This window comes from Lontra canadensis, unplaced genomic scaffold (genome assembly GCF_010015895.1).
Source record: "Lontra canadensis isolate GAN:19392208 unplaced genomic scaffold, GSC_riverotter_1.0 scaffold109, whole genome shotgun sequence".
NCBI classification, from domain to species: domain Eukaryota; kingdom Metazoa; phylum Chordata; class Mammalia; order Carnivora; family Mustelidae; genus Lontra; species Lontra canadensis.
This window is the reverse complement of record NW_022631103.1, coordinates 5,891,921-5,918,200: the sequence shown is the minus strand read 5'-3', so window position 1 is coordinate 5,918,200 and position 26,280 is coordinate 5,891,921. Positions and strand designations below refer to the sequence as shown.

General features: G+C 39.9%; 1 protein-coding gene and 1 long non-coding RNA gene across 7 annotated transcripts in view; both read right to left on the bottom strand.

The window, feature by feature from the left end:
* NFIA (nuclear factor I A) overlaps positions 1–26,280 on the bottom strand; it is a 362,345-nt gene that overhangs the window by 236,387 nt on the left and 99,678 nt on the right. The window lies entirely within an intron of this gene.
* On the bottom strand, positions 5,312–25,660 carry LOC116856417. The gene is made up of 4 exons (XR_004380579.1): positions 25,648–25,660; positions 22,229–22,235; positions 11,866–11,874; positions 5,312–5,392 (listed from the first exon to the last, which is right to left on the bottom strand). It is a non-coding gene; the product is annotated as an uncharacterized LOC116856417 (long non-coding RNA).

Here is a 26,280-nt window from a genome sequence, read left to right as displayed (position 1 = left end):
TCTGGAGCATCAGGACTGACCCCTCAGTGGACTCAAATATCAACTGCCCACCTAAAATTTCTAAGGGTCTGTATCAAAGCATGTGAAACACCTGGAGGAACCAGAAGCATTTTCACCTGCGGTAAACATCTGCTCACACCATGTTAAATTTAAAATTTCATTACTGTTGTTCTTGAGATTATGCTTTCCTGAGTTTTTTTTTTTTTCCTTTCTTTACCTTCTTTTGCACTCACTGAAACTGATAAAACTCCCCTATACCAGAGAGCACAGCAAAGTCAGGGAAAATGCTGTAAAGGGGGAAACCATCGGGGAAGAGCCGTGGCGAGCTTCCCCAGATGCCTCTGCCAGGTTACAAATGGTGAGCGGGCCACAGTGTGAAGACAGCCAGGGAAAACTGCACACTTGAGGAAAAAGCTAATGCAGCTGCCAAATTGAAAATAAGTATGGTCGACTTTCAATTATCCCAAGTGGTTTAACCACACAGCTTCCTTCTTCCCACTGCCCAACCTCAGTCTGGGCTGCGACCCAGACATTGAGCAGGGTGGGGGTCTGCAAGTCTGAATGGAGTGTCTGTGTCTGAAGGTGTGGTCCCAACTCTACGGAATTGTGAATTTTCTTTCATGAACCAAGCCACAAAGTTCTCTTTTAACAATAGGGACAAATCGCAGTATCTATGAATGGATAGTGTTAATAAAAGCTATGTTACATACCTTCTCTCAAATGTTAAATAAAATTAAGTTCGGTAACATGACAGGCAGATGCTTAGTAGATGAAAGAAGAAAACTGTAAATTTTGTTCATTCATTCCTTCACTCATTCATGTACTCAAAAAGTTGTATTAGAGCCTTACATGTTATGTGTTGGACACAGTCTCAGGCACTCAAGACATAGAGATGAAGACAATTCAGTACCTCCTCATGGCTCACAGTCCACACTGGGGATGAAACACTGAGAATTCAAAAATCATGTTTCCTAAATCTAAAACATCCTTTTCAACCAATATTTCACTGTCCTTGAAGGAAATGTAATTTATCTGGTAGCTCTACAGGACAAGAAGCTTTACTGTTTGTCTCAAAGGCAGACACTTAAAAAAAATTTTCATTGGGGTAAAAGGTGACATTTTAGCAGTAGTGGAGTCTGTGTTTGACGTTCTACCTCACCCGTGCCCTTGAACGCAGAAAGCCAGTTTGCTTGCGTGTCCCTCTTTTGAAAACCAACTTCTATGTTAAAACAATCACCCCTCCTTTAAATCTCTCACAACCAACCCCCATTCTCCTACAACATATCCAACAGCCCAATTTGCTCTTTCAAATTCACACCTGAAGTGTGTATGATTAACAAAGACTAAAATCCCCACTGGGTTTTTTTTTTTTTAAAACAGGCCCCTTTTCCAAAAAATCTCTACTTTATGGAATAAGTGGGAGAAAACATGCTTAGTGGGGGAATATTTCCTGATGTCACTCACTTACTCTAGATATTTATAACCTACATTCTACAAGAAGTTAATTTAGGCTCTCAAAAAATTAGATGTTGGGCACCTAGGTTAACCACCCAACTCTTGATTTTGGCTCAGGTCATGATCTCAGGGTTGGTAGATCGAACCCCATGTTGGGGTCCATGCTGGGTGTGGAGCCTGCTTAGGAGTCTCTCTCCTCTTCCTCTGCTCCTCACTCTACCTCCTGCTTGCACAGTCTCTCTCCCTCTCTTGAAAAAAAAAAAATTGGGTTTCTTCGTTTATACAATGGGAATAATGATAATAAGACTTCAAAGGTTGTTGAGCATATTACATGAGCTCATTCATCATGAAAGCATTTAGCTTGGTATCTGTCTTTTTAAAAAATAAGCTGTTACTATTTATCATCATTTAAATATTATTGCTGTTAAATAGTAATTTGGCAATTTCTTCTTTAAAAAAAAGAAGATTTTATTTTTAAGTAATCTCTACACCCACCATGGGGCTTGAACTCACAAACCCGAGATCAAGAGTCACATGCTCTATCAACTGAGCCAGCTGGATGCCCCTTGGCAATTTATTCTAAACTGTAACTAACCACTGATTCAAAGAGCGAGACAGACATGGAACCAAAATTTTCTCAATATTATTAAAGCTTCTCAATGACTGGGAAACACAATTTTATTACACCACTGTAAGCTTCTCATCAATAAATGGGTACTGTTTGTTTTTTTATGTTAACATATGCAGTTTACTGCAAAACCTTAGATATTCTAAGCGTGGAGGCAGTATTCAGGAGAGGATATCTTCAGGCTCTAGAATGAGAGGAGTGAGAGGGGTTGTGATGGTGAGTGTGTGTGTGTGTGAGAGAGAGAGAGAGAGAGAGAGAGAGAGTTATGGGGTAAGTTGCTTACAAGAAGTCACAAATAACCAAGCACAATAATTCTGGGACCCCAGTTTAGTGAAGGGGGAAAAAAAGAAGTCTATCCCTTAACCAGCCAGACATGCAAAGAACCAAAAAGTCTCTGAACTTATCTGTTTCAGTTCACTCAACCAGGGAAGTGGGAAGAAGGTTATACTAAGACACCAATAAGCCACAAAAGTGTACAAACTTCCTTCCTAATACAGCATACTCCTTGCAATCTATTTCCTTGCTTGAAATTTATTGCTATAAATACAGAGCATGAAAAATGTGAAATGATGCCAGTTCAGCCATCACTTTGGCCCCAATCCTTTGCTAAATTTATGCAATCTCTCTAGCTTGTTTAAATGCCAAAGAGCTAGGCAAACTAGAAGAATATTATGTTCTTCCCTTCGGTAAAGAAGTCCACCTGAGGGACGCATGCAGATGGAGAAAGGGAGCCCAGGGAAAAGGAATAAAAACATTCACGTTGCAGACAAGAGTAAGGGGTTTGAGGTGTCCAATCAGGAAGGATTACAATAAAATCATCTCTTACTACGATCTTTGGAAACCTTGCACGTTTTCCAATGTCGTATCCATTCTTCCAGTCTTTGTACAATAAGGGATATATATATATATATATATATATATATATATATATATCCATATATACACACACATACGTAACAGAATAAGGTATGATTCAGCAGCAGAAAAGCCAGAGATACATGGACCACACTAGAAAGCATCTATAAATAAAGACAGAATTCAATAAAAAAATAGTTTTTCATGATTCAGGACTGTGATAGATGCTGCAAAAATTTGCATATGCTACTAATTCGCAATTTTCTCATGTTTATGTGCCTCTCTTCACATTTAAAGTTAATGATAATAACTTAAGCCCTAATGAGAAATGTTCAGGAGGAAAAATTACATGCAAAACTTAGGCTTGTGCAAACTAATCTTTTTTCTGAATACAGGAACACCACAATATAGCACGACTGGGTTGTTTTCTTGTCCTTGTTACCTGCCTGTTAACGGCAATCAGATTTCTTTTCAGTTTGCCTACCTTCCCTCTACAATCTTATTCCACAGGAGAAACCACATTTCCCACTGCAGAAAGGAGGGGGCCCTGGGCTGAGGAAACCAGAGGTATTCCATCCTTCCTTGTGATTCTGTCATCCTTATTATCATGTCTATATGCTTTGCCTGGCTACCATCAGTTTCTGTCCAACAACAGCTGGCCTCAGCATGAGAAGGGCTTTGAGAATCTTACATATATACATTTATAACTGGGAGTATCTACCATAGTGCTCTGTACAAATAGAAAAAGATCTGGAAGGAAATACATCAAGGTATTAATGATAACTGTTTTTAGCTGATGTAACTGTGTATGATTTCTCTTCCTTCTATTTTTCTATGTTTTCCAAATGATCTATAATAAGCTCATATTACTTTTTATAATGAAAGTACTTAAAAATAAAGACATTATTTTTGAGCCTAGGTACGTACTGTCCCTGTACTTTGAAGGCTCCTTGGTTCTTGCTCTCAAAGAGATTCTATGGAAAAATGAATTTTTTAAAAAATGACTAATCTACAAAGACCTCTGAGGTGAGAGAAAACTATTTAATCCTAAATGAGTAGTGATGGATTCCAGAAGAGGAAATCTGGACACAAATATCTACTTGCATAGAATAAACAGGTTTCAGTTTCACCAAAATCAAATATGTAAATTTGACAGACAATGCAACTCTCTCAAGAGAGAGCTATTTTCCTCTGGAAAAACAACTTCTACTTAATATCTTTAGAATGCAATATGTCAATTTCTGAAAAGAAAAGAAATATTTGTGTTTTTAGTTTCCAAGCTCTCTTAACTCAGGAATATTCTGGGGTCCTTTACCCAGGGCTACTCCAAATGCAGCAGGAAATTCACCCCGTTCCTGGACAGCACTGGAAATGACCTCTCTATCTGGCCATCTAATTAAGGGGCTGTTATCATTACAGCACTCATTCAGTACTTTCTTGAAAACATATCATAAAATAAGTAGCCTTCCACTGGCCACAACTAATCACCAAGAAACCAATCATATCGGAACCCTTTTTAAAGCCTTAAATCTTTGACTTTAGACATGTTTATTAAAAGTTTTACATCATATTCAATCATAAACTTACTATGTATTTTATGAAAATGAATAATGGGAAGAAAAACCAGGGCAGCTTTGTTAATACAAGAATAATAGCAAGCCACCTATCACATGCGATAGACCTTCCATGCAATGTCTTATTTAATCCTCCTACCAATCCTATAATAGACTTCTATTAATTTACAGACAGCCAACTTGTCTAGGGTCTCAAAGCACAGCTCCCCACTCAGATCTTCTTGACTCCAAAGACCATGCTTCTCATATGTCAAACTGCTTCCCTCTGAATAAAAGAGTGGGAGTCAATTGTCATATGGTTTCACTTATTTTGTGGAACATAAGGAATAGCATGGAGGACATTAGAGAAAGAAGGGAAAAATGAAGTGGGGGAAATCTCAGGAGGAGATGAACCATGAGAGACTATGGACTCCAAGAAACAAACTGAGGGTTTTAGAGGGGAGGCGGGATGAGGGTTTTAGAGGGGAGGTGGGATGGGAGAAGGGGTTAGCCCAGTGATGGGTATTAAGGAGGGCACGAATTGCATGGAGCACTGGGTGTTATATGCAAACAATGAATCGTGGAACACTACATCAAAAACTAATGATGTGGAGCACCTGGGTGGCTCAGTTGTTAAGCGTCTGCCCCATGTCGGGCTCCCTGCTCTGTGGGAAGCCTGCTTCTCCCTCTTCCACTCCCCCCTGCTTGTGTTCCATCTCTCGCTGTCTTTCTCTGTCAAATAAATAAGTAAATAATTAAAAAAAAAAAAACTAATGATGTATTGTATGGTGACTTATATAACATTAAAAAAAAAAAAGAGTGGGAGTTTGGGTCTTCTTAAAACTAAAACATAAAGCAAACATGAAGACAGAAAAGCCACCAGAATATTCTTTTCCTTTTCCTTTTCCTTGCTCTGCCCGTGAGCACGCGGGCAGAGCATGGCAGAAAGAACGACAAGATGGTCAGAATGTGCAGGCCACAGGGTCTTCAGATGCAAGATCTTATTGATGTATAAGAACAGGAGTTTGATCAAAATGTGGTGAATAAAAGAACAGAAAGGGATGATCAGTTGTAAGGAAAGCTTCAGAATAGCTAAGTGGTCTCCCTTGGCTAACTATTAGAGAAAAGAAGCATTTGACCTGCTCCTGCCATACCATGGTTCTATGAGAACGCTCATGTTTTAGAAAGAACTTCACGCACTGGAGATGGTGCCTTAACTTATCCTTTTGTGAAAAGCTGAGTCAAAGGCACCTTGGTGGCTCAGTGAGTTAAGTGTCTGCCTTTGGCTCAGGTTATGATCACGGGGTCCTGGGATCGAGTACCACATTGGGCTCCCTGCTCTGTGGGGAGCTTGCTTCTCTCTCTCCCTCTGCCCCTCCCCCGCTGCTTGTGTGTGCTCTCTCTCTCTCTCTCTCAGGCTCTCTCAAATAAATCTTAAAGAAGAGTCCAAAAAAAAAAAAAAAAAAGGTTTAGTAATTTACAAGGCATTCCACCTACCCAATATACTGAGTGAAACTTTGCTCAATTCTGTTTTCCTCAGCAAAACCCCACACAAGCACCAAGATGAAATGTGCACCTTTTGCCCAAAAATGACAACTCAAAGAATAGGATTACCATGGAAGTATACTCTAATCTCCGAAAAACTCGTGTGTGAATCAATAAAAGGCCTATGCCTAGCAAAAGCAAACGGCTGCAGGACAGAGAATGCAGTGGGGACACCAGAGAATGCTTTTCATTCATGAATCACTTTGCTGTCGGTGCCACAAAAGTCCCACTTCACAGAAGAGAGAGTCACAGGAATTCCATCGGGCACATCTTAACAGCGTCTCTGTGGCCAAACATGAGCGCTCATGGCTACATCATTCCCTGGGCTCCCTCCGTACTTCGAGGCAATCAACCGGGCTTTCCAGGGCATAGGAGCACCCAGATTGCTTTTCAGGGACAGTTGTCAGGTTGGGAGGGGAGTCGCAGGTAAGTGGAATGAATAAGTTTTCCAGGACAAACTCATGACGCTAGAAAGGAAAGACATCACAGCTCAACAGTTTCAAGCTGTGTTTCTGTTTTTAAATTTAAAAATCAGGGGAAATGGGGATGCCTGTGTGGCTCAGTCGGTTAAGCTGCTGTCTTCAGCTCAGGCTATGATCCCAAGGTCCTGGGATCGAGTCCTGCATCTAGCTCCTTGCTCAGCGGGGAGCCTGCTTCTCTCTCTGCCTCTGCTGGTCTGCCTGCTTGTGTTCTCCCTCACCCCCTCTGACAAATAAATAAATTAAAATCTTAAAAAAAAAATCATGGGAAAAGAACACATTAAAAATTGCACAAAATTTTGAAGGTCATCTTAACCAACTCTGCAGTCCATTTCAGCTAAAAAATCTCTAAACCACTCTATCAGATATGGGGTCCCCAGCTTATCCACAAGTCTAGTCCACTGTTGGATTCCTTTGGTTATTACAATGAGCTTCTTCATACTGACTTGATTTCTGTCTGCCCCTAACTCCCAGGCATTAATACTAGATTTATACCTGCAGCTAACAAGAGTTCACTTATTCTTTGATATGACAGTGCCTCAAAACAACCGGATGCCAGTCTCAACACAAAGGTTTGCAAGAGCAACAATAGTGTGTGTGCGTGTGTGTGTGTGCACGCGCGTGCATGTGTTTTGCCATAGGTTTGGTTTGGGAGTATCATAATGGGCAGAAAATAATAGTTTTGAAAGACAAAGAGGAAAAGAACCACTCTGTGACTGCCTTCCTTCTTTGCAAAAGTTAGTATCTAGTTAACCTGTATTTATCTAGAACACACCTTGCATCTTTAAAATGCTTTCTCGTAACATCCAAAGTAGGAAAGAAGTCAGAGCACACACAGCAAAGGAGGAAATACGTGTCTCTGAGGTCACCCTGACAAGAATGATCAAAATGGGGGAAAGAAAACCTTCAGACTGGCTTCTAATCACACTTAGGACTGGAAGAGATAACATGCCAGTCACTGGTTTCAGTTTAAAGCCCACAGAAGCCCAACCAGTTTTCTCTCCTGTCAACACAGTGAAATTGGGCTGATCTCAAGTCTTGCTAGCTACCAAGGTAGTATCCACAGCTTTTCTTCCTAATAATGGCTGATCCCGAACTTTGAAAGTCTCAGCAAGAAACTGTGCATCTACTAGGATAAGATTCCATGTGTTAACAAAAAGACTGCTTTCAAATGAATACAAAATCGTGAAAAATAAAACACTTTCTCCCATGAAAGTCTTAAATATATTATGAAATTGGAGCCTAAAAAATCCTAAAAAATAAAGAGTAAAAACTTGTTGTAGGATGTTCATTGAATATTGTAAAACTGTGAATTGATATAAAATATTGAGACCCATGTCACCAGTGAAACAAACACTGGACCACTGAACTTCTCAGTTCATTTGCCAAACCTCTTGGTCCCGCCTTTTCTAATAACCAAGGGTTTGAGCTGCGCCTGTCTCACAACTTCTTGACCTTCAACTTCCACATTTTTAGAATGAAGAATCCAGTGGACAGATCTCCTGGGGCTGTACATTTGCGTGATTATAAAATTTTCTGTATTTTGATATCTTCACCACCATACCTATGAGAAAGCCTCGTCTCTGAGAGCTAGCTTTTCAGAAAATCTGTTAAATGAACTTACAGAGAAACTGAAATGCTGCATTACATTTAGGACAAGCCTTCTGAAAAGTCTTAGAAAACTTGGCATAACAGTAAGAGTACAAAAAAAAAAAAATAGAAGAGTATAGACTCGGAGTTGAAGACTAGCTAGGTTCCAATCTAGCTCTCTGACTTCTGTACTGGCAGCATGACCCGGAGTAAATGGGTTCAGCTCCTGTGTTCCAGTTTCCTCAACTGTCGAACAGGGATAATAATGGTGTGACTTCATGGGGTAGCCACTAAGGACATAACTGAACCGACAGCAAAATCAATTTATGATTGATTGGCAATAGGCTTGAAACCAATCAATGTGTCCCAGCACTAAGCAAAATGTGTTTGAGCTAGTAAATACCACCTCAGTGCCTAGGATAGTGGGTACGGAGTAAACAGCTGCTGAGTGAATGAATGAGCAGACTCTGAGAGAAAACAGCTCTACCTAAATGTTTTCAGTATCATCCAGTATACGCCAGAGGAATGCCAACCACAGAATCATGGGCTGCAGCTGTCCACAACTCACCACTCCTGGTAGGTAAGAACAGCAGCTGAGTTTGTTCTACTAAAGGAAAGGTCAACATCCATTCTCCACATAGCTTTACTACCTTCAGTAACCGCATCGACCCAAGGGGGCCCTGAGGTGGACTAAGGCAGACACAGTACAGTCAAATATCCACAACTAGAAATTAAATAAAATATTAGTGCTTTTTTGCTTCTTTGTCTTTACAAGAAATGAAGATAGACACAAATAAAAGGAAAGTCACTTAACACAACACCTAGGATTACACTGTGAAGGCACTCTTTTTAAAAAGATGGTCCTCCTGCTACGTCTTCTATCAGGTACGATCCTCTAGGGTCCTTTCCACACATGCTCCAAATCCAAACTGATGTGCGGGTCAGACCAACTATGGAAAGTTCTGTGGCCCAGGACAACCTCCGAAGATCTCAGTATGAATCAGCTCAAGCCTGAATAACTTGCAGCCCATCAGCTAACCAGCTTCAGTTCACTAATCACAACTTAAATTTCATCCTGATCCTTTGAGCCTATGCCTAAGATAAAAATGTAAATAGATAAAATAAGGAACAGAGAAGTAGTTAAAATAGATAAAATGTAAGTAGATAAAAAAAAAAAAAAACCTCATCAGAGGTTCTTCTAAACTAGGTCCACTTTGAGAGGACCGTAGGAAAAGTGGAGGTCACTTTGATGAGAACAGTTTGAAGAAAGGTCCCTGTTCCAGTTCAACATTTCTTAAATTGCTGGGTAGCCAGTGGGGTGGCGTGGTGGGGGGGCGGAATTTATGGAAGGGGTAGTCACAGGAACATCTGTAAAGAAATAACTTCTTCTTTGGTCAAAAATGAGTAGTCACAGGCCACAGCAAATACACACACCTTAAACTCTACCCTGAGACATGGGGTCAAACAGCACCATTGGATCCTGGCAACTAGCCACGATCCTGGAGACGTACAGATTTCCCTAAATGTATCCTCACCGCTTTATGGCCTGGCTCCTCCTGAGGTAGATTACTCTCATTTTTACCCCCTTTCAGTCCACACAATAGTTATTGGGCATCCACCATTACCAAGAGCTGTCTCATGCACTAAGAAAACAGGTCCAGCGTGGAAGACTGACTCTCATACGTTTAACAGCAAATGCAAAGCAGACTCCACTGCCATAAGGCAACATAAGCCCTGTGCAATGAGTCAAAGGAAAAGGAAGAAGGCCAGTCATGGCAGGTGGGGCAGAAGAAGAAACATGTATTCCTTATTCCACAAGAGGCTGGCAGCAGCTTGAAGCCTGAGCAGGAAGAACTGAGCACCCCAGTCATAGAACAGGCATAGAAAAAGGGAGGGGGACAAGTCAGGTACAAAAGATCTATCTCTTTTGTAAATAAGGGACCATGGTGAGTGGTCTCTTCTAACTCCATGCTTTAATTCTGCGTGTCCTCTTGAGCATTTGAAGTGTTATTAGCATTTATACTCTATCCCCATTAATAATATTACTGATAGGTTCAAAGTATTCCTGAACTCATTCCAATATAATTCTCTGCCTCCAACATCTTTTCTACCCCTTGACTCCTTCATTTAGATGGGGCAGGCTTTAAAACGTGGCTCATGGAGAAAAGTGAAACCATAGGCTCCAATGGTTCTCAGAATAAAAAACACATTTTGAAATAAAATAAAGGTTAAGCTCTCATACCAACAGACCTTGCTAGATCAGCAAAAATGTAGGTGTTACAGGAAATCGCTATATTGTGTAATCCCCATTTCACTCTCCACAAAATTGCACTATAATTCAAAATAAGTGAAGCAACAATTGGATGGATGACCAGTTTTTGTTGTTTACATAGTTTAATGCACAAATGTGCAGTTTCCATGACTTTCAGAATGACGTGATTTACATGAGGCTTTAACAATAAATAAACTTGAAGTGCTGTATATAGTTAGCATATGGTGGAATTTTTAAGCAAAACTTTTTCTTTCATTCCCTGCAAGACATTTAAAATATTCTCCCCTATTGGGTTTTTTTTTTTTTTGGTCTTTAATTCACACCCTGTTAATTCTCCTGTGTGAATATAAAATTTTTGTTTTATAAATAAAATTTAAGGGTGGAAAACAAAACAAATGTTCTTTAACGCATTAATGCCAAAATAAGCACTAACAACTGCACATAGACTTTCTAGATATTTGTAATTTGGCCATTCTAAAAGTTAGTCATGGATACCACAAATACTTATATTATTATGTAATAATTTATGGCATTTCCATAGACCTGTTATATATCATCCTTCTTTAACCACCTGGCATGCCAAAATACCTAGAAATGATGAACAGAGTTACTTGCACTAAATCCCTAAAACACACCTTCTGAGGAATAGACAAATAAATCCTATTCTATTGTCAATTTTTTAAAAAAGTCCTTCTCCCTATGAATATTAAATACACACGATCTTACAGAGTCTTACTGAACATATTTGGACCAAGGTTAAGGTCATGTCTTTATTGCATCCTCCTCCTTCCCTCAATTTCACCAGAGTGCTCTCCTTCCTTTTCACCTATGTGAATTTTATTTAAGAGAATCTTGATCAAGTTTATGACCACCGTTACTAGAGGGAGATAAACACTTTACGTCCCTCTTACCAGAAACAGAAGGTATGGCATGAAGTCCAATTCTCGATCTAAAGGCATCACTGACACCTATCCTGGAATTTCAGGACAGATAATGAGTTTCCAATGCTAAGTCAGGTGTGACCTATCACATGTCCAAGATGGAAGTCAAGCAAGGACTATAGTTTGATGTTCACTGACAAACTCAAGAACATGCTGGCATCTGATTAAAAAAAAAAGGATTATTGGATTATCTTGCTATGATAGTTGTTGACTAAAATCACCATTAAGGAACACCAATATCCAAGTATTTTACTGAATACTCTTAATTCAGAAATTGCCACTGGAGCCACTTGACAGTTTCTGCTTTGCGCTACATTTCTATTCCCACCTGCTACAAATCTTTTACCTGAAATACTTTGTGTGGAAACTCATTAAAATGCTCTTGTGAAAGGAGAGCGCAACACTACCGCCTTCCCTTTGTCTAATGGCACAGGACCTCTCTCATAAATTCATTCTAATTAAATTACGCTTCTCAAGGTGCTCCCTCTCATGCAATCCTTATGTAATTGTACCTAATATTTTCTCCACAATTGATGTTACATTAAACAGGCTTTTACTACCTGCTATCCTCATAATGGCCCTCACTCTCTTTTCTTTACTCTCTTTTTTTCTTTTTAAATTTTTTTTTACCTCAAAGGAGACAGGAATTTGACATGACAAATTCTATTTTAAGAGTTTGCCTTGAGCTTTCATCAAATTCTTTATAATTTTCTTAATGATACATAATACACACAAAGGCTCATACAAATATATCTCTTTGAACACCAGAGAGAGAGCATTACATTTTAAAGCTCAATGAAAGAAAGAAAACAGGTCAGTTAATGGGTCATTAGCCAGTTTTATCTGAAGGCAGTGATGCTATAGTTGGGACGATGTGTGGATGAAAATGAGAATTATGAACCTTACAAAAATTATCAGCAATCATTGTCTTTTCCATAGATGTAGTAAAGGATATTGATTCCTTCAGCTATCAGGACGTACTTCCCTCCATAGGATACTTGGGGTTAAAAAAAAGAAAAAAAGCCAAATCTGAGAACGTATGTGAAATCTTAATAGTATATCTTGGCTTATGTTGCAGACTGTCATCAGAACTTTCTATTTTTAAATAAAACATAGAGGGAGTAGTTGTTTTCCCCTTCACACTCTGCTGTGTTTCAGCAACCCTGTGGAATACATAGGAGTTTTACAAGAAATGAATAGTTTGTGGTTGAAAAAATTATAGATGATAGGATTTCATAACTTTGCTAAGTATGTAAATAACTTGAGAGCCATAGGAAAAACTACTTAAATGCGTCCTGCCACCTTCTACTACTGTTACTATCATTGTTAGAAATATCACTATTAGCATTACGTAGATTATCAGCATTTCCCGGCTTTTGTTCTTTTTTTTTTTTTTTGGTTTATGTGTTCAGCTTTTCTTCATATCTGTTTTTGTTACGACTGGGAGATGAGTATACTTTTAATTACATGGTTGTGTCCAGTGTACAGAATATGTGAGTACTCTACAGCACTTGTTAAAACATAAGTAAGTGGAGAGGTCTTGTCTACCCAACATGACTGGTAGCTTTTCAAGGTTTGTGACAGTATTTTTTATTTTGGAGATTCCATATACTATTTCACAACAGAAGTGCCATCTACATGTGCTGAGTGGCAGATGGAATTAAGAGGGTAACTTGTTTTATTTAGTCAGATGCTTTCAAAAACTTTATGTCTTAATATTAGAATTTTTGATAGACTAGATTGATTAATCTTCCTGAAAAATCACTTCTCTTTCTCCGTCAGGTGTTAAATGTGACAATGAGTTGTAGCCAACATTTGTTGAGCACCTCCAATGTTCCAGGAGCAACATTCTAAAGTGTCTGACGTGGATTAACTCCTCCTGTTATCCCTCTTGCACAGATGAAGGAATTCAGGCACAGAGAGGTCAAGTGGCTTGCACAAGATTGTAATGCTACTAAAATGGTAAGGTGAAATGGCCATAGTCGTCAAACTGTAGGAAGAACCAGGATGCCCTTCCACGTACGAATGGATAAGGAAGATGTGGTCCATATACACAGTGGAGTATTATGCCTCCATCAGAAAGGATGAATACCCAACTTTTGTATCAACATGGACAGGACTGGAAGAGATTATGCTGAGTGAAATAAGTCAAGCAGAGAGAATCAAGTATCATATGGTTTCACTTACTTGTGGAGCATAAGGAATAACATGGAAGACATGGGGAGATGAAGAGGAGAAGTAAGTTGGGGGAAATCGGAGGGGGAGACAAACCATGAGAGACTGTGGACTCTGAGAAACAAACTGAGGGTTTTGGAGGGGAGGGGTATGGGAGGTTGGGTGAGCCTGGTGGTGGGTATTAAGGAGGGCACATATTGCATGGAGCACTGGGTGTGGTGCATAAACAATGAATCTTGGAACACTGAAAAAAATAAAATTAAATTAAAAAAAAATGGGAAGCTGGGATCTGAACCAGCAATCAGGCTCCAGAGTCCATATTAATGACCACACTCCCTCCTTAGGTAGTCACCATCCTTGTAGGTGGTAGAAAGAAGACCTCTTAATGCTTGTTTCTATAGATGAATGCCCTCACCATTAACCACCAGTTAGAAAGTAAATAAATAAATTCTATGACATGTATTTGATCAGCTACATACACTTGAACAGTCACATCTTTGGTAATAGTGTCCTCCTAGAGCTTAATGTTGGAGTTCATCAGAGATTTAAAATATACCACAGGTGCATTTCCCCATGAGACAGCATGATCCCAACCTGGCTATAGATGAAAATACCCCGGGCACATCGTCATTGCAAATGGTGGCTACAATTCGATGTGAAACGAATCACATAATTCCAGCTCAAATTCTCCAGCGTATCAGCAGAATTTACCAAGACTACACACAAATGCTTACACTTGGAGGTACACCTCACACAGAGGAAAGCTGGATTAGAAAAAGCCAGAGAAAAATTTCCACCTTCTTCCCAGGGAGGAAGCAGTAGAATTTGCATGGTTCAATTCCTGAAGTCCCACAGGTCCGGGTTCAAACGTCATTGCTGCAGCATACTAAGTGTGTTAACTTGGAAAAGCTTCCTAAGCAAGCCACAGTAATTCGTCACTGCAGTGAGGATGCTAGTGGTTGGGATACAGGAAGGATGGTGTGATAATTAAATGAGGTGACACAGGCCTGCTGATTTGCATTTCCCTTAGCATGTTGTAAATGATCAATAAATAGTAGCTATTCGTAGATGATGTCTCCAACCAGTAGTATGTTTTTCTGTTCTCAAGAGAGGGACCTACTTCCATAGAATCTTGCTGTTACTGTTTTCCAGTTGAATTTAATCTAATCCTTTCTTAAAATTTCCAACGTAAACAGACAAAGAGCCACATGTATATGGCACAGAGGGAGGACAGCACAAAAGAAATACATGCGTTCACTACCACCACCTCACACTGTCCGGTCCAAAGGGATAAATATTTAACACAAGGAACAAGCTTCACTTAACAATTTTTATACTATGTTTAAGGGATAGTAATATTCACTTTTTTTTTCAATTGAGAAAAGAAAGGTATAGACTGAAGCGTAATCTGCACAAAAGCCCCCGGTAAAACAGAGACCACATTTCTGGTCTTTAGAATTCTTGTAGAGGCCACCAGCCATGTTTTTTCACACCCCTCCTTGTCTCTTAAAATAGGGACTCTCCTCACTTCAAAAATGGGAGGTGAGCGAATGACAGAATGATGGGTTTTTCGTGGGGACAGGCCATTCCCCAACCCATGCCTCAGGATGGCGAACAGAATACCCCCGAGTGATGAAGGAGGGGGGCAGGCTGGGGTGGTGAGGTCTCTGCCTTTTAAGCAAGCCAGCCAGCAAACACAAATGCATACAATTTGAAATTTTAATTAGGGTGCCATGTGCTGGTGACATATGGCGACACACTGACAGCTGGGCGTCCAGGTTCAGGAACAGACCTGGGTTCTGAAGTCACAGTTGGCAGAAGCAAAGTTCTCCGCTTGTGCGCTAGGTGCTAGCATGCCTGGAAAGTGCTCTGCCAACATCACCCCCTGTGCAGCACTGCCTTCCACCGCTTGTAGACGCTGCCTGCCAGGGGCCGCTGCTGCAATTCAGAGAGTGGAGAGCAAATAGAAAGAAAGGAAAAGATTAAAAACCCCACACCCCATTTGCAGTTTCAAGCCAGAAAATATCCCAAATAGCAGAGCCATTGGTTGTGTGTGTGTGTGTGTGTGTGTGCGCGTGTGCACACGCACACGCACACACACACGCACACACGCACGCTTGACTTCTAAGTTTCAGAGACCCTGGGATCTTCACACTAAATCACCCTTGCAGGAGGGGCTCTGTGTGTTTCTGGGATAGGACACATCAGGGCAAGGCGATTAAGAAGCGTGTTACCTGCTCCAAAGTCCATAGCATTAAGCCCTTATATAAAACCAAATATGATTTAAAAGTCACATTTACATAGATTAGAAGATGAATCATGTTAGCGAAGTATCAAAATGGAATAAAAACATTCTAAGACAACTTGTTAAGCATTAAAGGTCAAGTTGGCTAACTTTTTTCTGCTACCATGATTTTTTTCCATGATGAATTAAATGCTGGTCAGTTTGACCTTTGAAGCTGAACAAGTCATCTGAAAATGTCTTAAAATGGGTTAATGAATTGCCTTGTGGCTGCTGCTTCTGCTTTTCCTTATCCCACTGTGCCTATGTAGTCCACCTAACATGGGAATAGTCCAAGTTGGCGATTTCTAAGCAAGTCCAGGACCCACAAGAAAGAGCGTTACAAGAGGGTTTCCCTGCCAATCCATGTAATATTAAGAGAATCATTCTTTAGATCCTTCTTTACCTACCAACTCTTTCTGAGCTATAAATCTCTGACTCTAAAGAACCAGAGTGAGTAAATGTACATGCCAAACTGCACCATCTACAACTCTGTGGGAAGTCTGAGTTTCTAGCCAATAAGCAACGAAATTCTTCTGGGATATTACAAATACGAGGGCCAAATCCTTATCTCTTCCTTGCGTTCCAAATACTGCTATCAAATCAGCCAAATGAACTTAAGGCAGAACTATCATTGAAGTGGAAATTCAAAATTCCTCAATTTGATTAAAAGCCAACAATTTGCTGTTTCCTCCTATTCAATTAAACACAAACACGCGCGTACCTGCTTTCAAGTTGTTTAAACAGTGTTGACGTATAGATTTCACTTTATTTTTTTACTACGGCTATTGTTATTATTAGGCAGAGCAACTGATTTACATCACATTTTATTCACATTTTATTTCTACTTCGACTTAATTTTTGGAAAGCAACAAAACAAGCAGAAGATTAACATCAGCCGTTTCAGGCTTCAGACAACACTGCTGCAAGCTGGAAAATACAGATACTAGAATTTACACCCTCTAGTCGTAAGCCCATTAACTAGTTTGGACAGCAAATATGCATTCTGCATACAGTTACCCTTAAAAAAATAGAGCTTGCTGATAAAACAAACAAACAAAAAATACTGTAGCCTCCTGTATATTAGCATGAGCTCTGTGCAATAAAATACTACTGCTCAGTCATAGTGCCTATAAAATTTGTTCTGCACCAAAAAAAAAAAGAAAGAAAGAAAAGAAAAAAAAAGAAAAATGCACTCAAGTGTACCGTTAAGAGAAAACCAAAGGCAAATATATATCCTCAATCCTAGATCCCTTCCAAATCTATCTTAAACTAGCTTTAACTAGTTCAAGTGAAGATTCCTTTAACTTGAGGAAGGGTTCCACAGCCATGACCGTGGAGCTTACTGAATAGTGCTGGATACTGCCTTGGGGGCACAAATTTTCTGTCCTGCTAAAATCTTCTATCAAATAAATACAAATTTCTTGTCCAGATCAACTGAGTACTGATTCTCAGCCCTAGGTTTTCAAGAGCACTCAACAGCTATAATTCTCTCAAAAGATACCACTAAATTTCATTTAAAACCCACCTCAGCACCTACGCACAAAAGAAGAACACACCCGCAAAGCAAACTTGGTTTTAATTTTCTTTATAAAATTAAAAACTTATAGAAGTGTGAACTATCGAGTTTAAAATACACTTTCCAATCAATATTAGTAGAATTAGAACCTACATGCAGACAAACAAAGCAAAATCTATCCAAAAAGATCAAGTTTCTGTTATAGAAAAATTCATTTACTCTATAAGAAAAATCAGGTTCATTAAAAACTGTCAAATACAGTATGTCATGCAGCTTTATTTATCATTAATTTTTTCTAACACTACAACTAGATTAATAAAAACAGAAACTGAATTTCTAGTCTCTGAACTTTTATAAAGTAACATTTAAAACAGACACTTCCTGTGGTTCTAAATAATATCTAGTGTTAATTACATGTAAGTTTTCACCAAATCTCACAGAATGGCAAATTACAGAACATTTACAAAAAGTATCACCTTTCAACAGGCAGAGTATCAGGATAAAAATTCATAAATCTGATGCAAAAGCAAAATGTTTACTGCTTGAAACAATTTAAATACAGATAATATGGATAAGGCCATAAACTGTGTTTTTTAATTTCTTAAACTTTAAGTGAGAAAATACAACTCAAAATAAGAAAAAGATAAACCTACAGAGGCAAGTATGCAAGGAAGATCACAAGAACAATATTGTTGATAGGAGTAAACTATGGATTAGTCCTTAAAATATAAAGGAGTCAAGAAAATTGAAGTTTAGGTGAAAGCTCTTTGGGTTGCATTTCACATACAAATTGCATGTATTTGTCATTTTCTTATGTGGTTACGATGATATTAACTAACAAGGAAAGGTATTTGTGATTACATAAGACCCTGTGATCAGAGCAGTTTTAACCAAAGAACCTCAGTAGAACAAAATTAACAACCGATAAAATAGAACAGAAAAGGAAAATCTGTGAAAGCATGCCTAGAAGCCCAGTAATGTCCAGAAAGCAGGCTAAGTAAGAATTAATGGCAAATATTTTAGTCTAGATTCCTAGCTAGCATTATCTTAAACATGGCAGCTATAGTCAGAGGAGCATATGTGACGAGCAGTGGTGATAGAAGGAGACAGAGGTGTACAGAATTGATTTCTCAGAGGGCTACAGAAAAAGAGCCAAGATTTTTAAAAGAGGAAATTGACAGGAACTTGTTATGGATTCCATGCTGTACTTGCTGAGGTACCTTTGAAACTGAAAGGAGCTCTATATGGTCAGAGTATCTGGATTTAATCCAGATACACTCACTCAACAGTTTTGAGAACCCTACAAATTAAGAGCTATGAGCAACTCATCAATAAGAGGCCAGGAATAGGGCATTTTTAATTAAAAAGAGGAGTGATCAGCATGGTGTAGAAGAAAGGGCACTGAACTCAGATCTGCTTCACCAGCTCTGCCACTAACTACACAGAACTTGAACACAGTTCTGCGTCACTTACCGAAAAATGGTGGCACTGAAACCTCCAAAACTCTGTATCTCTATGACCTAATCTCTACCTTGACTACCTCACTGGGTTTCTGTAAGAATAAAGCAAGCTTGTGTAGAAATTATTAAATGTTACTTTTTAAAATATAGGAACGATTATTATGACCTGAAGTTGACATGAGTAAGGGAGGGAGGAGTGCTTCAGCTGCCAAAAGGTGGACACAATTCGAAGATGACGTGATGTTTAGGCTACTGATGTCTTCAAAGAAAGAAGGGACTCTCTATTCATTCAGAAAAGTCCTGACAGCAATCTGAAATGTGGTGTCTTTAGGACACATGTTTTAAAATCCTAGAACATGACAAAATGTACTATGGTGCACCAGTAACTTTGGGCCAAGTGTGCTAAGCACTTTACATGACTGATTTCACCAGTCCTCATGCCATTCTCATGGGGTATGTGTTATTTCACCATTTTAGTAGATGAGGGGAAATTACACTTAAAATGTTTAAGGTAAAGTCATCTAGCTAATATGGATTTGAACCCAGGTCTCTGACTGACACTAAATTATCTTGTTAATCAAATTATAAAATGAATTAATTATCAAATCAAATCAATCTTGCTAATCTAACTACCACATTATACTAATGCCGTTCCTCTCTGCACAAGCACTTCCCTATTTTAATTAAATTCATCAGGCCAATCAGTTAATTGGGTCAAAAGTTAAGCTGACTTCAGATGTATATAGACAATGTCCTGAATAAAAATGTAAGCATAAGGGGACATACTCTTAAGGATCTGTATTAGAATCATAAGTCTTATAATAGCAGGATGCTTGCCTTTTGGTATTTCCATTAAAGGCAATAAAGACATTAAAGGGGGGGATTTTTCAAAAGAAAGGCTGGCAGATGATGAAATAAATAACATCAGCCATCAGAACTTATTTCTGGGATACAGCAGATTTATAGCTTGTCCAGTAAATGTGTCACATTTGTGTATCATCTTTGGTAGAAGCAAAACACAATGGCTTTGGATGATGATCCTTCATCATCTCTTCTCCACCACATGAAGAGAGAAAACATTTACAGAATAACCCTGGAAAGCCCCGACTGCACATTTTTTTTTCAATAGAGAAAGAATTAATTTTGGCTATATATTAGAAGCCACTGATACGCCACATCTAATTCAGAAACTGCTCTTTCTCTGGATGGGGGTGGGGGAGAGGGGATCATGGAAGACAGAAGAACACCAGACAGAGTAAGTTCAGTTATCACTCGAAGTAACTCTAAGAGACTTAGCAGAAGTTGGAAATGAAAAAGACTGCAGATAGCACTCCGTGATCAAAAGAGAAATACTGGAAGTCACAGAAAGCTTCTTTTCTTAAACTTGTCTGCCCAATTTTATACTGAACTATTCTGAAGTGCAGAGATTAAAATTTTCATAAACACATGAACATTTTATAAATTGGTCCAAACCAAACACATGGTCACCTGCCAACTTTTGTAGGTTTTACAAGCACATTCAATGATAATAGCCATGTTTTTTCCCCATATCAGAGGATTCTGACAGTGCCTGCCAGTTTTGAACTCTACTCTAGGCTAATCTGGAAAATACTTAAAAGACAATTTTAAGAATCCGAATATAAAAGTTTTCAGGAGTGAGAAACACAAATGTTCATATTTTAAAATCCAGGTTAGGGCCAGGTATGTGGTCAAGAGCCAGGACCCATGATGAAAATGGCCAACGCCTCTCTGGAATACCAAATGAGACACATCACCATGGATGATTTATGGAATTTCCTCTTTAGATCAGAAATACTTCCAAAACCACCTCCCACTTGGTGCTTTAGCACTTCCAGTAAATGAAGTCAAAAGTGAAAATATACACAAATCCCTCCTTATTTTGACATTTCAAACCTCAATAAAGGCTTGGTTCCACATGCTGGCTTAAAATTAGACAAAGTTTAGTAGAATAAAGAAAGAGAAGGAAGTTTTTTGTTGGGTTATTTTTAATATGCTTCAAAGCTTGTTCAGCCCTTTTTTTTTGGTAAATTTTAAGACACACTTTAGAAAGAGGAAACAGGTCCCTGCAGGGACAAACTCAATTCCAAACTCACATGCTCAAAAGGGTGTTACTGCTACTTAGCAGCTAGAAGAAAATTAATGGCTTCCTGATGATTTACCAATATTTGTGAACCAAGACAGATCTTGGGTTCAACCTCCATTTTTTGTGATGGGCGGGGAGGGGGGGGAGAGAGAGAGGTAGATGGGGAGGGTGGGACGAACGAAGGAGGGAAGGCCAGAGAGGGAAAACAAGGGAGAAAAACTGAGTGACTGATTTGAAAGTCATTAGGTCAAGTAGGGATCAGAATCCAGAAAGATGCAGCTCATGACATTTTCCCAAACAGCTACTTGCCTACACACCAGAAACTGATGGAATCAAAAACCTTCAGCACTATGTCCTGCCTAATTGAATTGGTACATGTAATGGGAGGAAGCTGTTTCTCAGAACCGAAATAAATGGTGCCAGGAAAAGGAGGAGGCCAACAAGGCGGGCTGGACACAAACAGGATCGGTGGAACAGACACCCACATTCTCCAGAAAGCAAATCTTGTTGAGCCCTTATCCATCCAGGTCTGTAGCGTAGCAACCTGCGGCCTTAAAATACTACTATTCATTTGGTCATTGCTTTCTCTTGGTTCCTTTCCTTTTGCCCGTATTTTTGATAGCCAAATCCTTAAATGAAAGCAGAGGCTATGAGAATGTTGTCAAATTTCAATAATGCTCAAGGCAAGGGGGGGAGGGGTGGGAATTGGCGGGGGATCCTCTGATCTCCTAATGGTTCCGTCTAACATTCATTCTGGAGTTACCCAGTAACAGATTAATGTAGCTAAGCACTGTAACATTGAGAACTAAGAAAACATGCCTGAAATTTACAAGTAGGCCCCACTTGCTAGTTTGGGGGGAAAAAAAAAACCCACTTCCCGCATTTTCACTGCCATGTTTCTTTATTTATTTATCTTTAATTTATTGTGGTGTCAAAACCCATGTCTGGTCTTGGAAGAATTTTGGCACAAAGTTGGCTTTTTATAGTACCAGACCATTAAAACTACAAAACCTCAATTAAAAAAGTGCCAGAAGAGTTTGGTGCTCAGTACCAAAAATGATATAAAGCCTACAGATGGGGAAGGAAAGAAAAGGAGCTACTCTTGCAAGAAATCCAAGTCTAAGTCATATAACTAAAATCCTTGGTGCTGGAGCAACCAAATATAGTCTTCTGTTTTAATATACTATCCAATTCATATTCCTAGGTCCTGGTTTTGCACATACTCTAATCCCAAATTTTGTAACTCTCTAAAGGTCAGCAAGTGTTTTGTTTATTTGCTTGTTTTAGTGAATGCCCCAGGTCTGACCAAATCTGTTACATCACAGGATATTTAAACGATAAAATTTGCAACAAATCCTGAGACAAATTAACTACCACTCTGCCCCGCTTGTGTCTGATTAAATGCAATTCGTTCTTGGGCTACAACCATACAAATGGGATAAGGTATGTATGTAGGTTATACAAGCCTAAGACCGAAAGTCATGAACTTGGACCTTTAAATTGCAGTTCTGACAGCAATCCTGCCCAGGAGAATGATCTAGCCTCCAGGAGTGAATCCACATTCTACTCCATGCCCAGTCCAATACTGGTAGCACAGAAATAATAAATATCTGCAAGATGAAAGAATTCACCAACCACATGGTGCTGGAGTGAGAATTAATTAGTCCAAAATGCCATGAAGATGGAATGATTCTGAGTGGAGACAGTGTCACAGGGTGATTTAGGGCCTCTGGAGTCCCCTAACTGGTGCCAAGGTCCTGGTCCCTGAAACGGGAGGAATGACAGTACCTCATTCAGTACAGTGAGGATTAAATAAGATAATGGACACAGAGATTTAAAACACTGCCTGCTTGCCACACAGCAGCATTCAATGAATGCTATTAATGTTATTAAAATTCAGTAGCGTTATAATCAGAAATAGCAATATGTGGCATTTTCTGTTATCCCAAGACTAAATATGAACGAGGCTTCCCTCAATCCCAGATGTGATCCAAACCCAATCACTCCATCAGCAAATGGTTCATGACCCCCTGTGAGTAAACATCCTAGCACTCCTGTTAGCCAGCTCTCCTTAAAGGTACAAAGACAAGGAAGTCTTCTTTAATATAAGCAAACCATTCTAAGAAAACATTGGTAGTGAGCTTCCTGATTTAGATATATGATACTTCTTGGAAAACTGGGGAAGTGACCTATGGCACATCTTTGAACTACATTTTAGAACCTTCTCTCTATATTTGTCCTCTAGCTCTGAAGTTCTGTGTTACCCTATGCAGAGAGCAGAAAGAAAGGCACAAGCCCAAGAGCTTCTGCCGGGAGATCAGGCCCCACACCTCTAACATTCAGGACTCCTGACCTTGCCTGCCTTGGTTTCCAAATCTGCTTTCTCTCCATTTGTGCACCCTTGCCTGGCTTTCTCCTAACCACAGAAGACTACACACCTTTTCTAGCACCTAATCCTGCCTACACTACCTGACTCTAGGACTTTAAAGTGATCACAGATGATCTGTTTGGCTCCTTATTAGCTTGACTGCCTGACCAGCCACGATGCCCCCAAATTTTGGAAAAGCACCAAATTGGCTTTTTTTTTTTAACCTATATTATGTGTCATCTTTACAATGAGCCCATTATGAGCCTGTTATGTAAGTATTACTATCCTTATTTTATAGACAAGGAAACATTTATTATACGTAACTTAAGTGGCCTACCCCTGGACAGAATCAGACCTACAGGGCTTTGAATACAAGCTCAGGCACCAATTACTATGACTTCAATGGATTTATATAACTTGGAAAAAACACTGACTAGGTATGGCCTGGTAGCAACAATTAATAGTAAAATGATGACTAAAACTGGCCCACGCTGTTAAAGAAGGAAATTTTTAGGTATGGTGAATGATTGGCCACTTAGAAGAGATTTCTATCCATCGTAAATGCCCCCAGAAGATTACAAATGCACCCAAATAGCAGGAACAATAACAACAGCACAGAATTACATAGTTCGTCTAATATCAAATAGCTGCTCAGTAAACGGCTTAGGATTTGAACCCACATTATTAAATTACCCTGTTTCAGACCCAAGAGTAAACGCACTATCCATACGGAGAAAACAGATTTTTACAGCTAAAAGCAAAAAAAGAAATCTCCAGTATTTTGTTCTTAGTTCCCAGTTTATATCTTGCTATGCGGTACACCACACAATGGTCACTTTTGTTTGGCTCAGCTGGGCTATTTATGTGTTGTAACTCTCAGTGCTTTGGGGGACTGTGTTCTTCCTTCTCTGAAATCTAAAGATGGGTGTGTAAGAAAACTTCCAGGATAAGCTAACTCTGTTTTCCGTTAAACAACCAACCATGCCAGGCCCACCACTTCTGGGAACACAGACCCCACCTCCACCAGGAAAGCAAAGGAAGAGGGAGGTCTGCTCAGCCTCCTCGGGCAGAACTGCCTTGTCCCCATCACAGAGAGAGAGGGGGCACACCCCCTTCTCCCAGAAACCCACTTTGACAAAAAGAAACCAGAAATTCGGCTATGATTAGCCTTGCCCTGGTTTTTAGCAGGCACAGGACATGGGCAGTTCGAAAAGTCTTGAAGTGGGAGAAACATTCGATGCCTTTTGAAAAAAGTGCACCAGAGAAAGAAGAAACAGAGGCAAGTGGTGGGCAATCAGTACTTCCCCACTGCTGTAGATGTGCAAAGTCATGGAGGATAGGCCAGTCTGTGGTACCAAGTCTGGGAGGGGAAGGAACAGATCTTTCCGAGACTGTTCTCTGACACTGCTGAGGGAGTGGGTGGCAATATTGAGTCTAAACCGAGCGCGTCTCCATACCACCACCGCAGCTCCTTACACTTCCCCAGGAAAACAAACTGCCTCACAGATGCATCGATTTTGGAGTTGAAATATAAAACGGGAAGAGTAATTTTTAAATACTAAGGCAGCTATGGCAGTTGGAGAGGCAGCTGAGGGACGATGCTAGCAACCTGGGTAGCGTGCCATTTCAGCTGCGGGGAGCTTGCTCTCTTTGGAGGCGGATATCCCAGTACGGAGGCTAACACGGGGAGAGAGGCTGGTCGCAGGGGATCACGGATCTCCTTTCGATATGGCTAAATAATAATAACAATAATACTTACGGGGAACATTTGTTCAATGTCTACCATATGCCAAGCAATATGCTAAGCAATTCACCTGAATTATATCATGTAAGCTCATGATCACCCTACAAGGTAGGTGGACCTTTTACCAATAGGGCAAAAAGGCTGACGGGGTGAAACCAGCTCTTTAAGGAATCCTTTTGGGGCTTCCATACACCATGAAGCAAAACTGGAGAGCACTCCTGGAATGCCAAAGTGCCCAAGTAGGCGTGGCGCCAGCGTTTTGACAACAAAAATGTGTGTGATTCCAGGACAGACATTTAATAGCTGTGTGACCTTGGCCATGCCACTTGCCCTCTCTTTGGCTCAGTTTCCTTCTCTGTAAAATGGGGCTGATGATAATAGCGCTGCTTCACCAGGTTGCTGAGAGGATTCCATGAGATAACAGATGTAAAATACTCAATACTCAGCAGTATTAGTAAAAGAATGCGTGGGCATAGGCTGATATTATTTTCTTATTGTCACTCCGGAACATATTTTACCTAAAGGGCTACTTAATCTGGCTGACATGCCCCCTCACAAAAAGCACCTTCGCTGTCTACTGAAAGGACGCTGCTCCCCCTTCCGTGTTGAATGCTCTGTTCACATATTGTTAGAGCTGCTGGCACACTGTAAGTGTTTCACCTACAGTAGGTAATTTACACCTATGTCTCCTCCACTGACTGAACTATTTACCGCAGAGGACTGTTTCTTACTACAGGGGCACTGTGCCTGCCAGGACCGAGCCCACCACACTGTTACTAATTAACAGCAGCAGCAACAACGGGAGCAAAAAGTTAACATTTTCGTGACAAGAGTTCTACATGTGAGATCACGTTTCATCTTTACAATAATCCTATAATGTGGGCATAGTTTGGAATCCTACTTTAGAGCTGAGGAAACTGCGGTGTAGAGTCTGAATCACCCGCTTTGGGTCACGCAGCCAGTCAGTAGCGGGGCCAACACTCAAGTCCAGGCCCTCTAAAGATCCACAAGCTTTGTCCTCTCTAAACCCACGTGATCTACTGACTCTCAGTGGGGAAACGAAAGCATTAGTCTCACGAGGCATTTTATTATGGAAGTTTTCTGAGTGTAGGTAATAAAATACAGGATTATTCAGTGAAATTAAGGTAAATGAAGTATATATTTTGGAGTGCCCTGACTTGCCCCAACATTTCATTCCCACTGTGCTTAGATACAGTCCAAAAAGCAGAAAACGGAGTGGTATATAGGATTCCTGTCATTACGGGACTGAAAGCAGGTATAAAATGAGTAATCACATAAATCAATAAGACC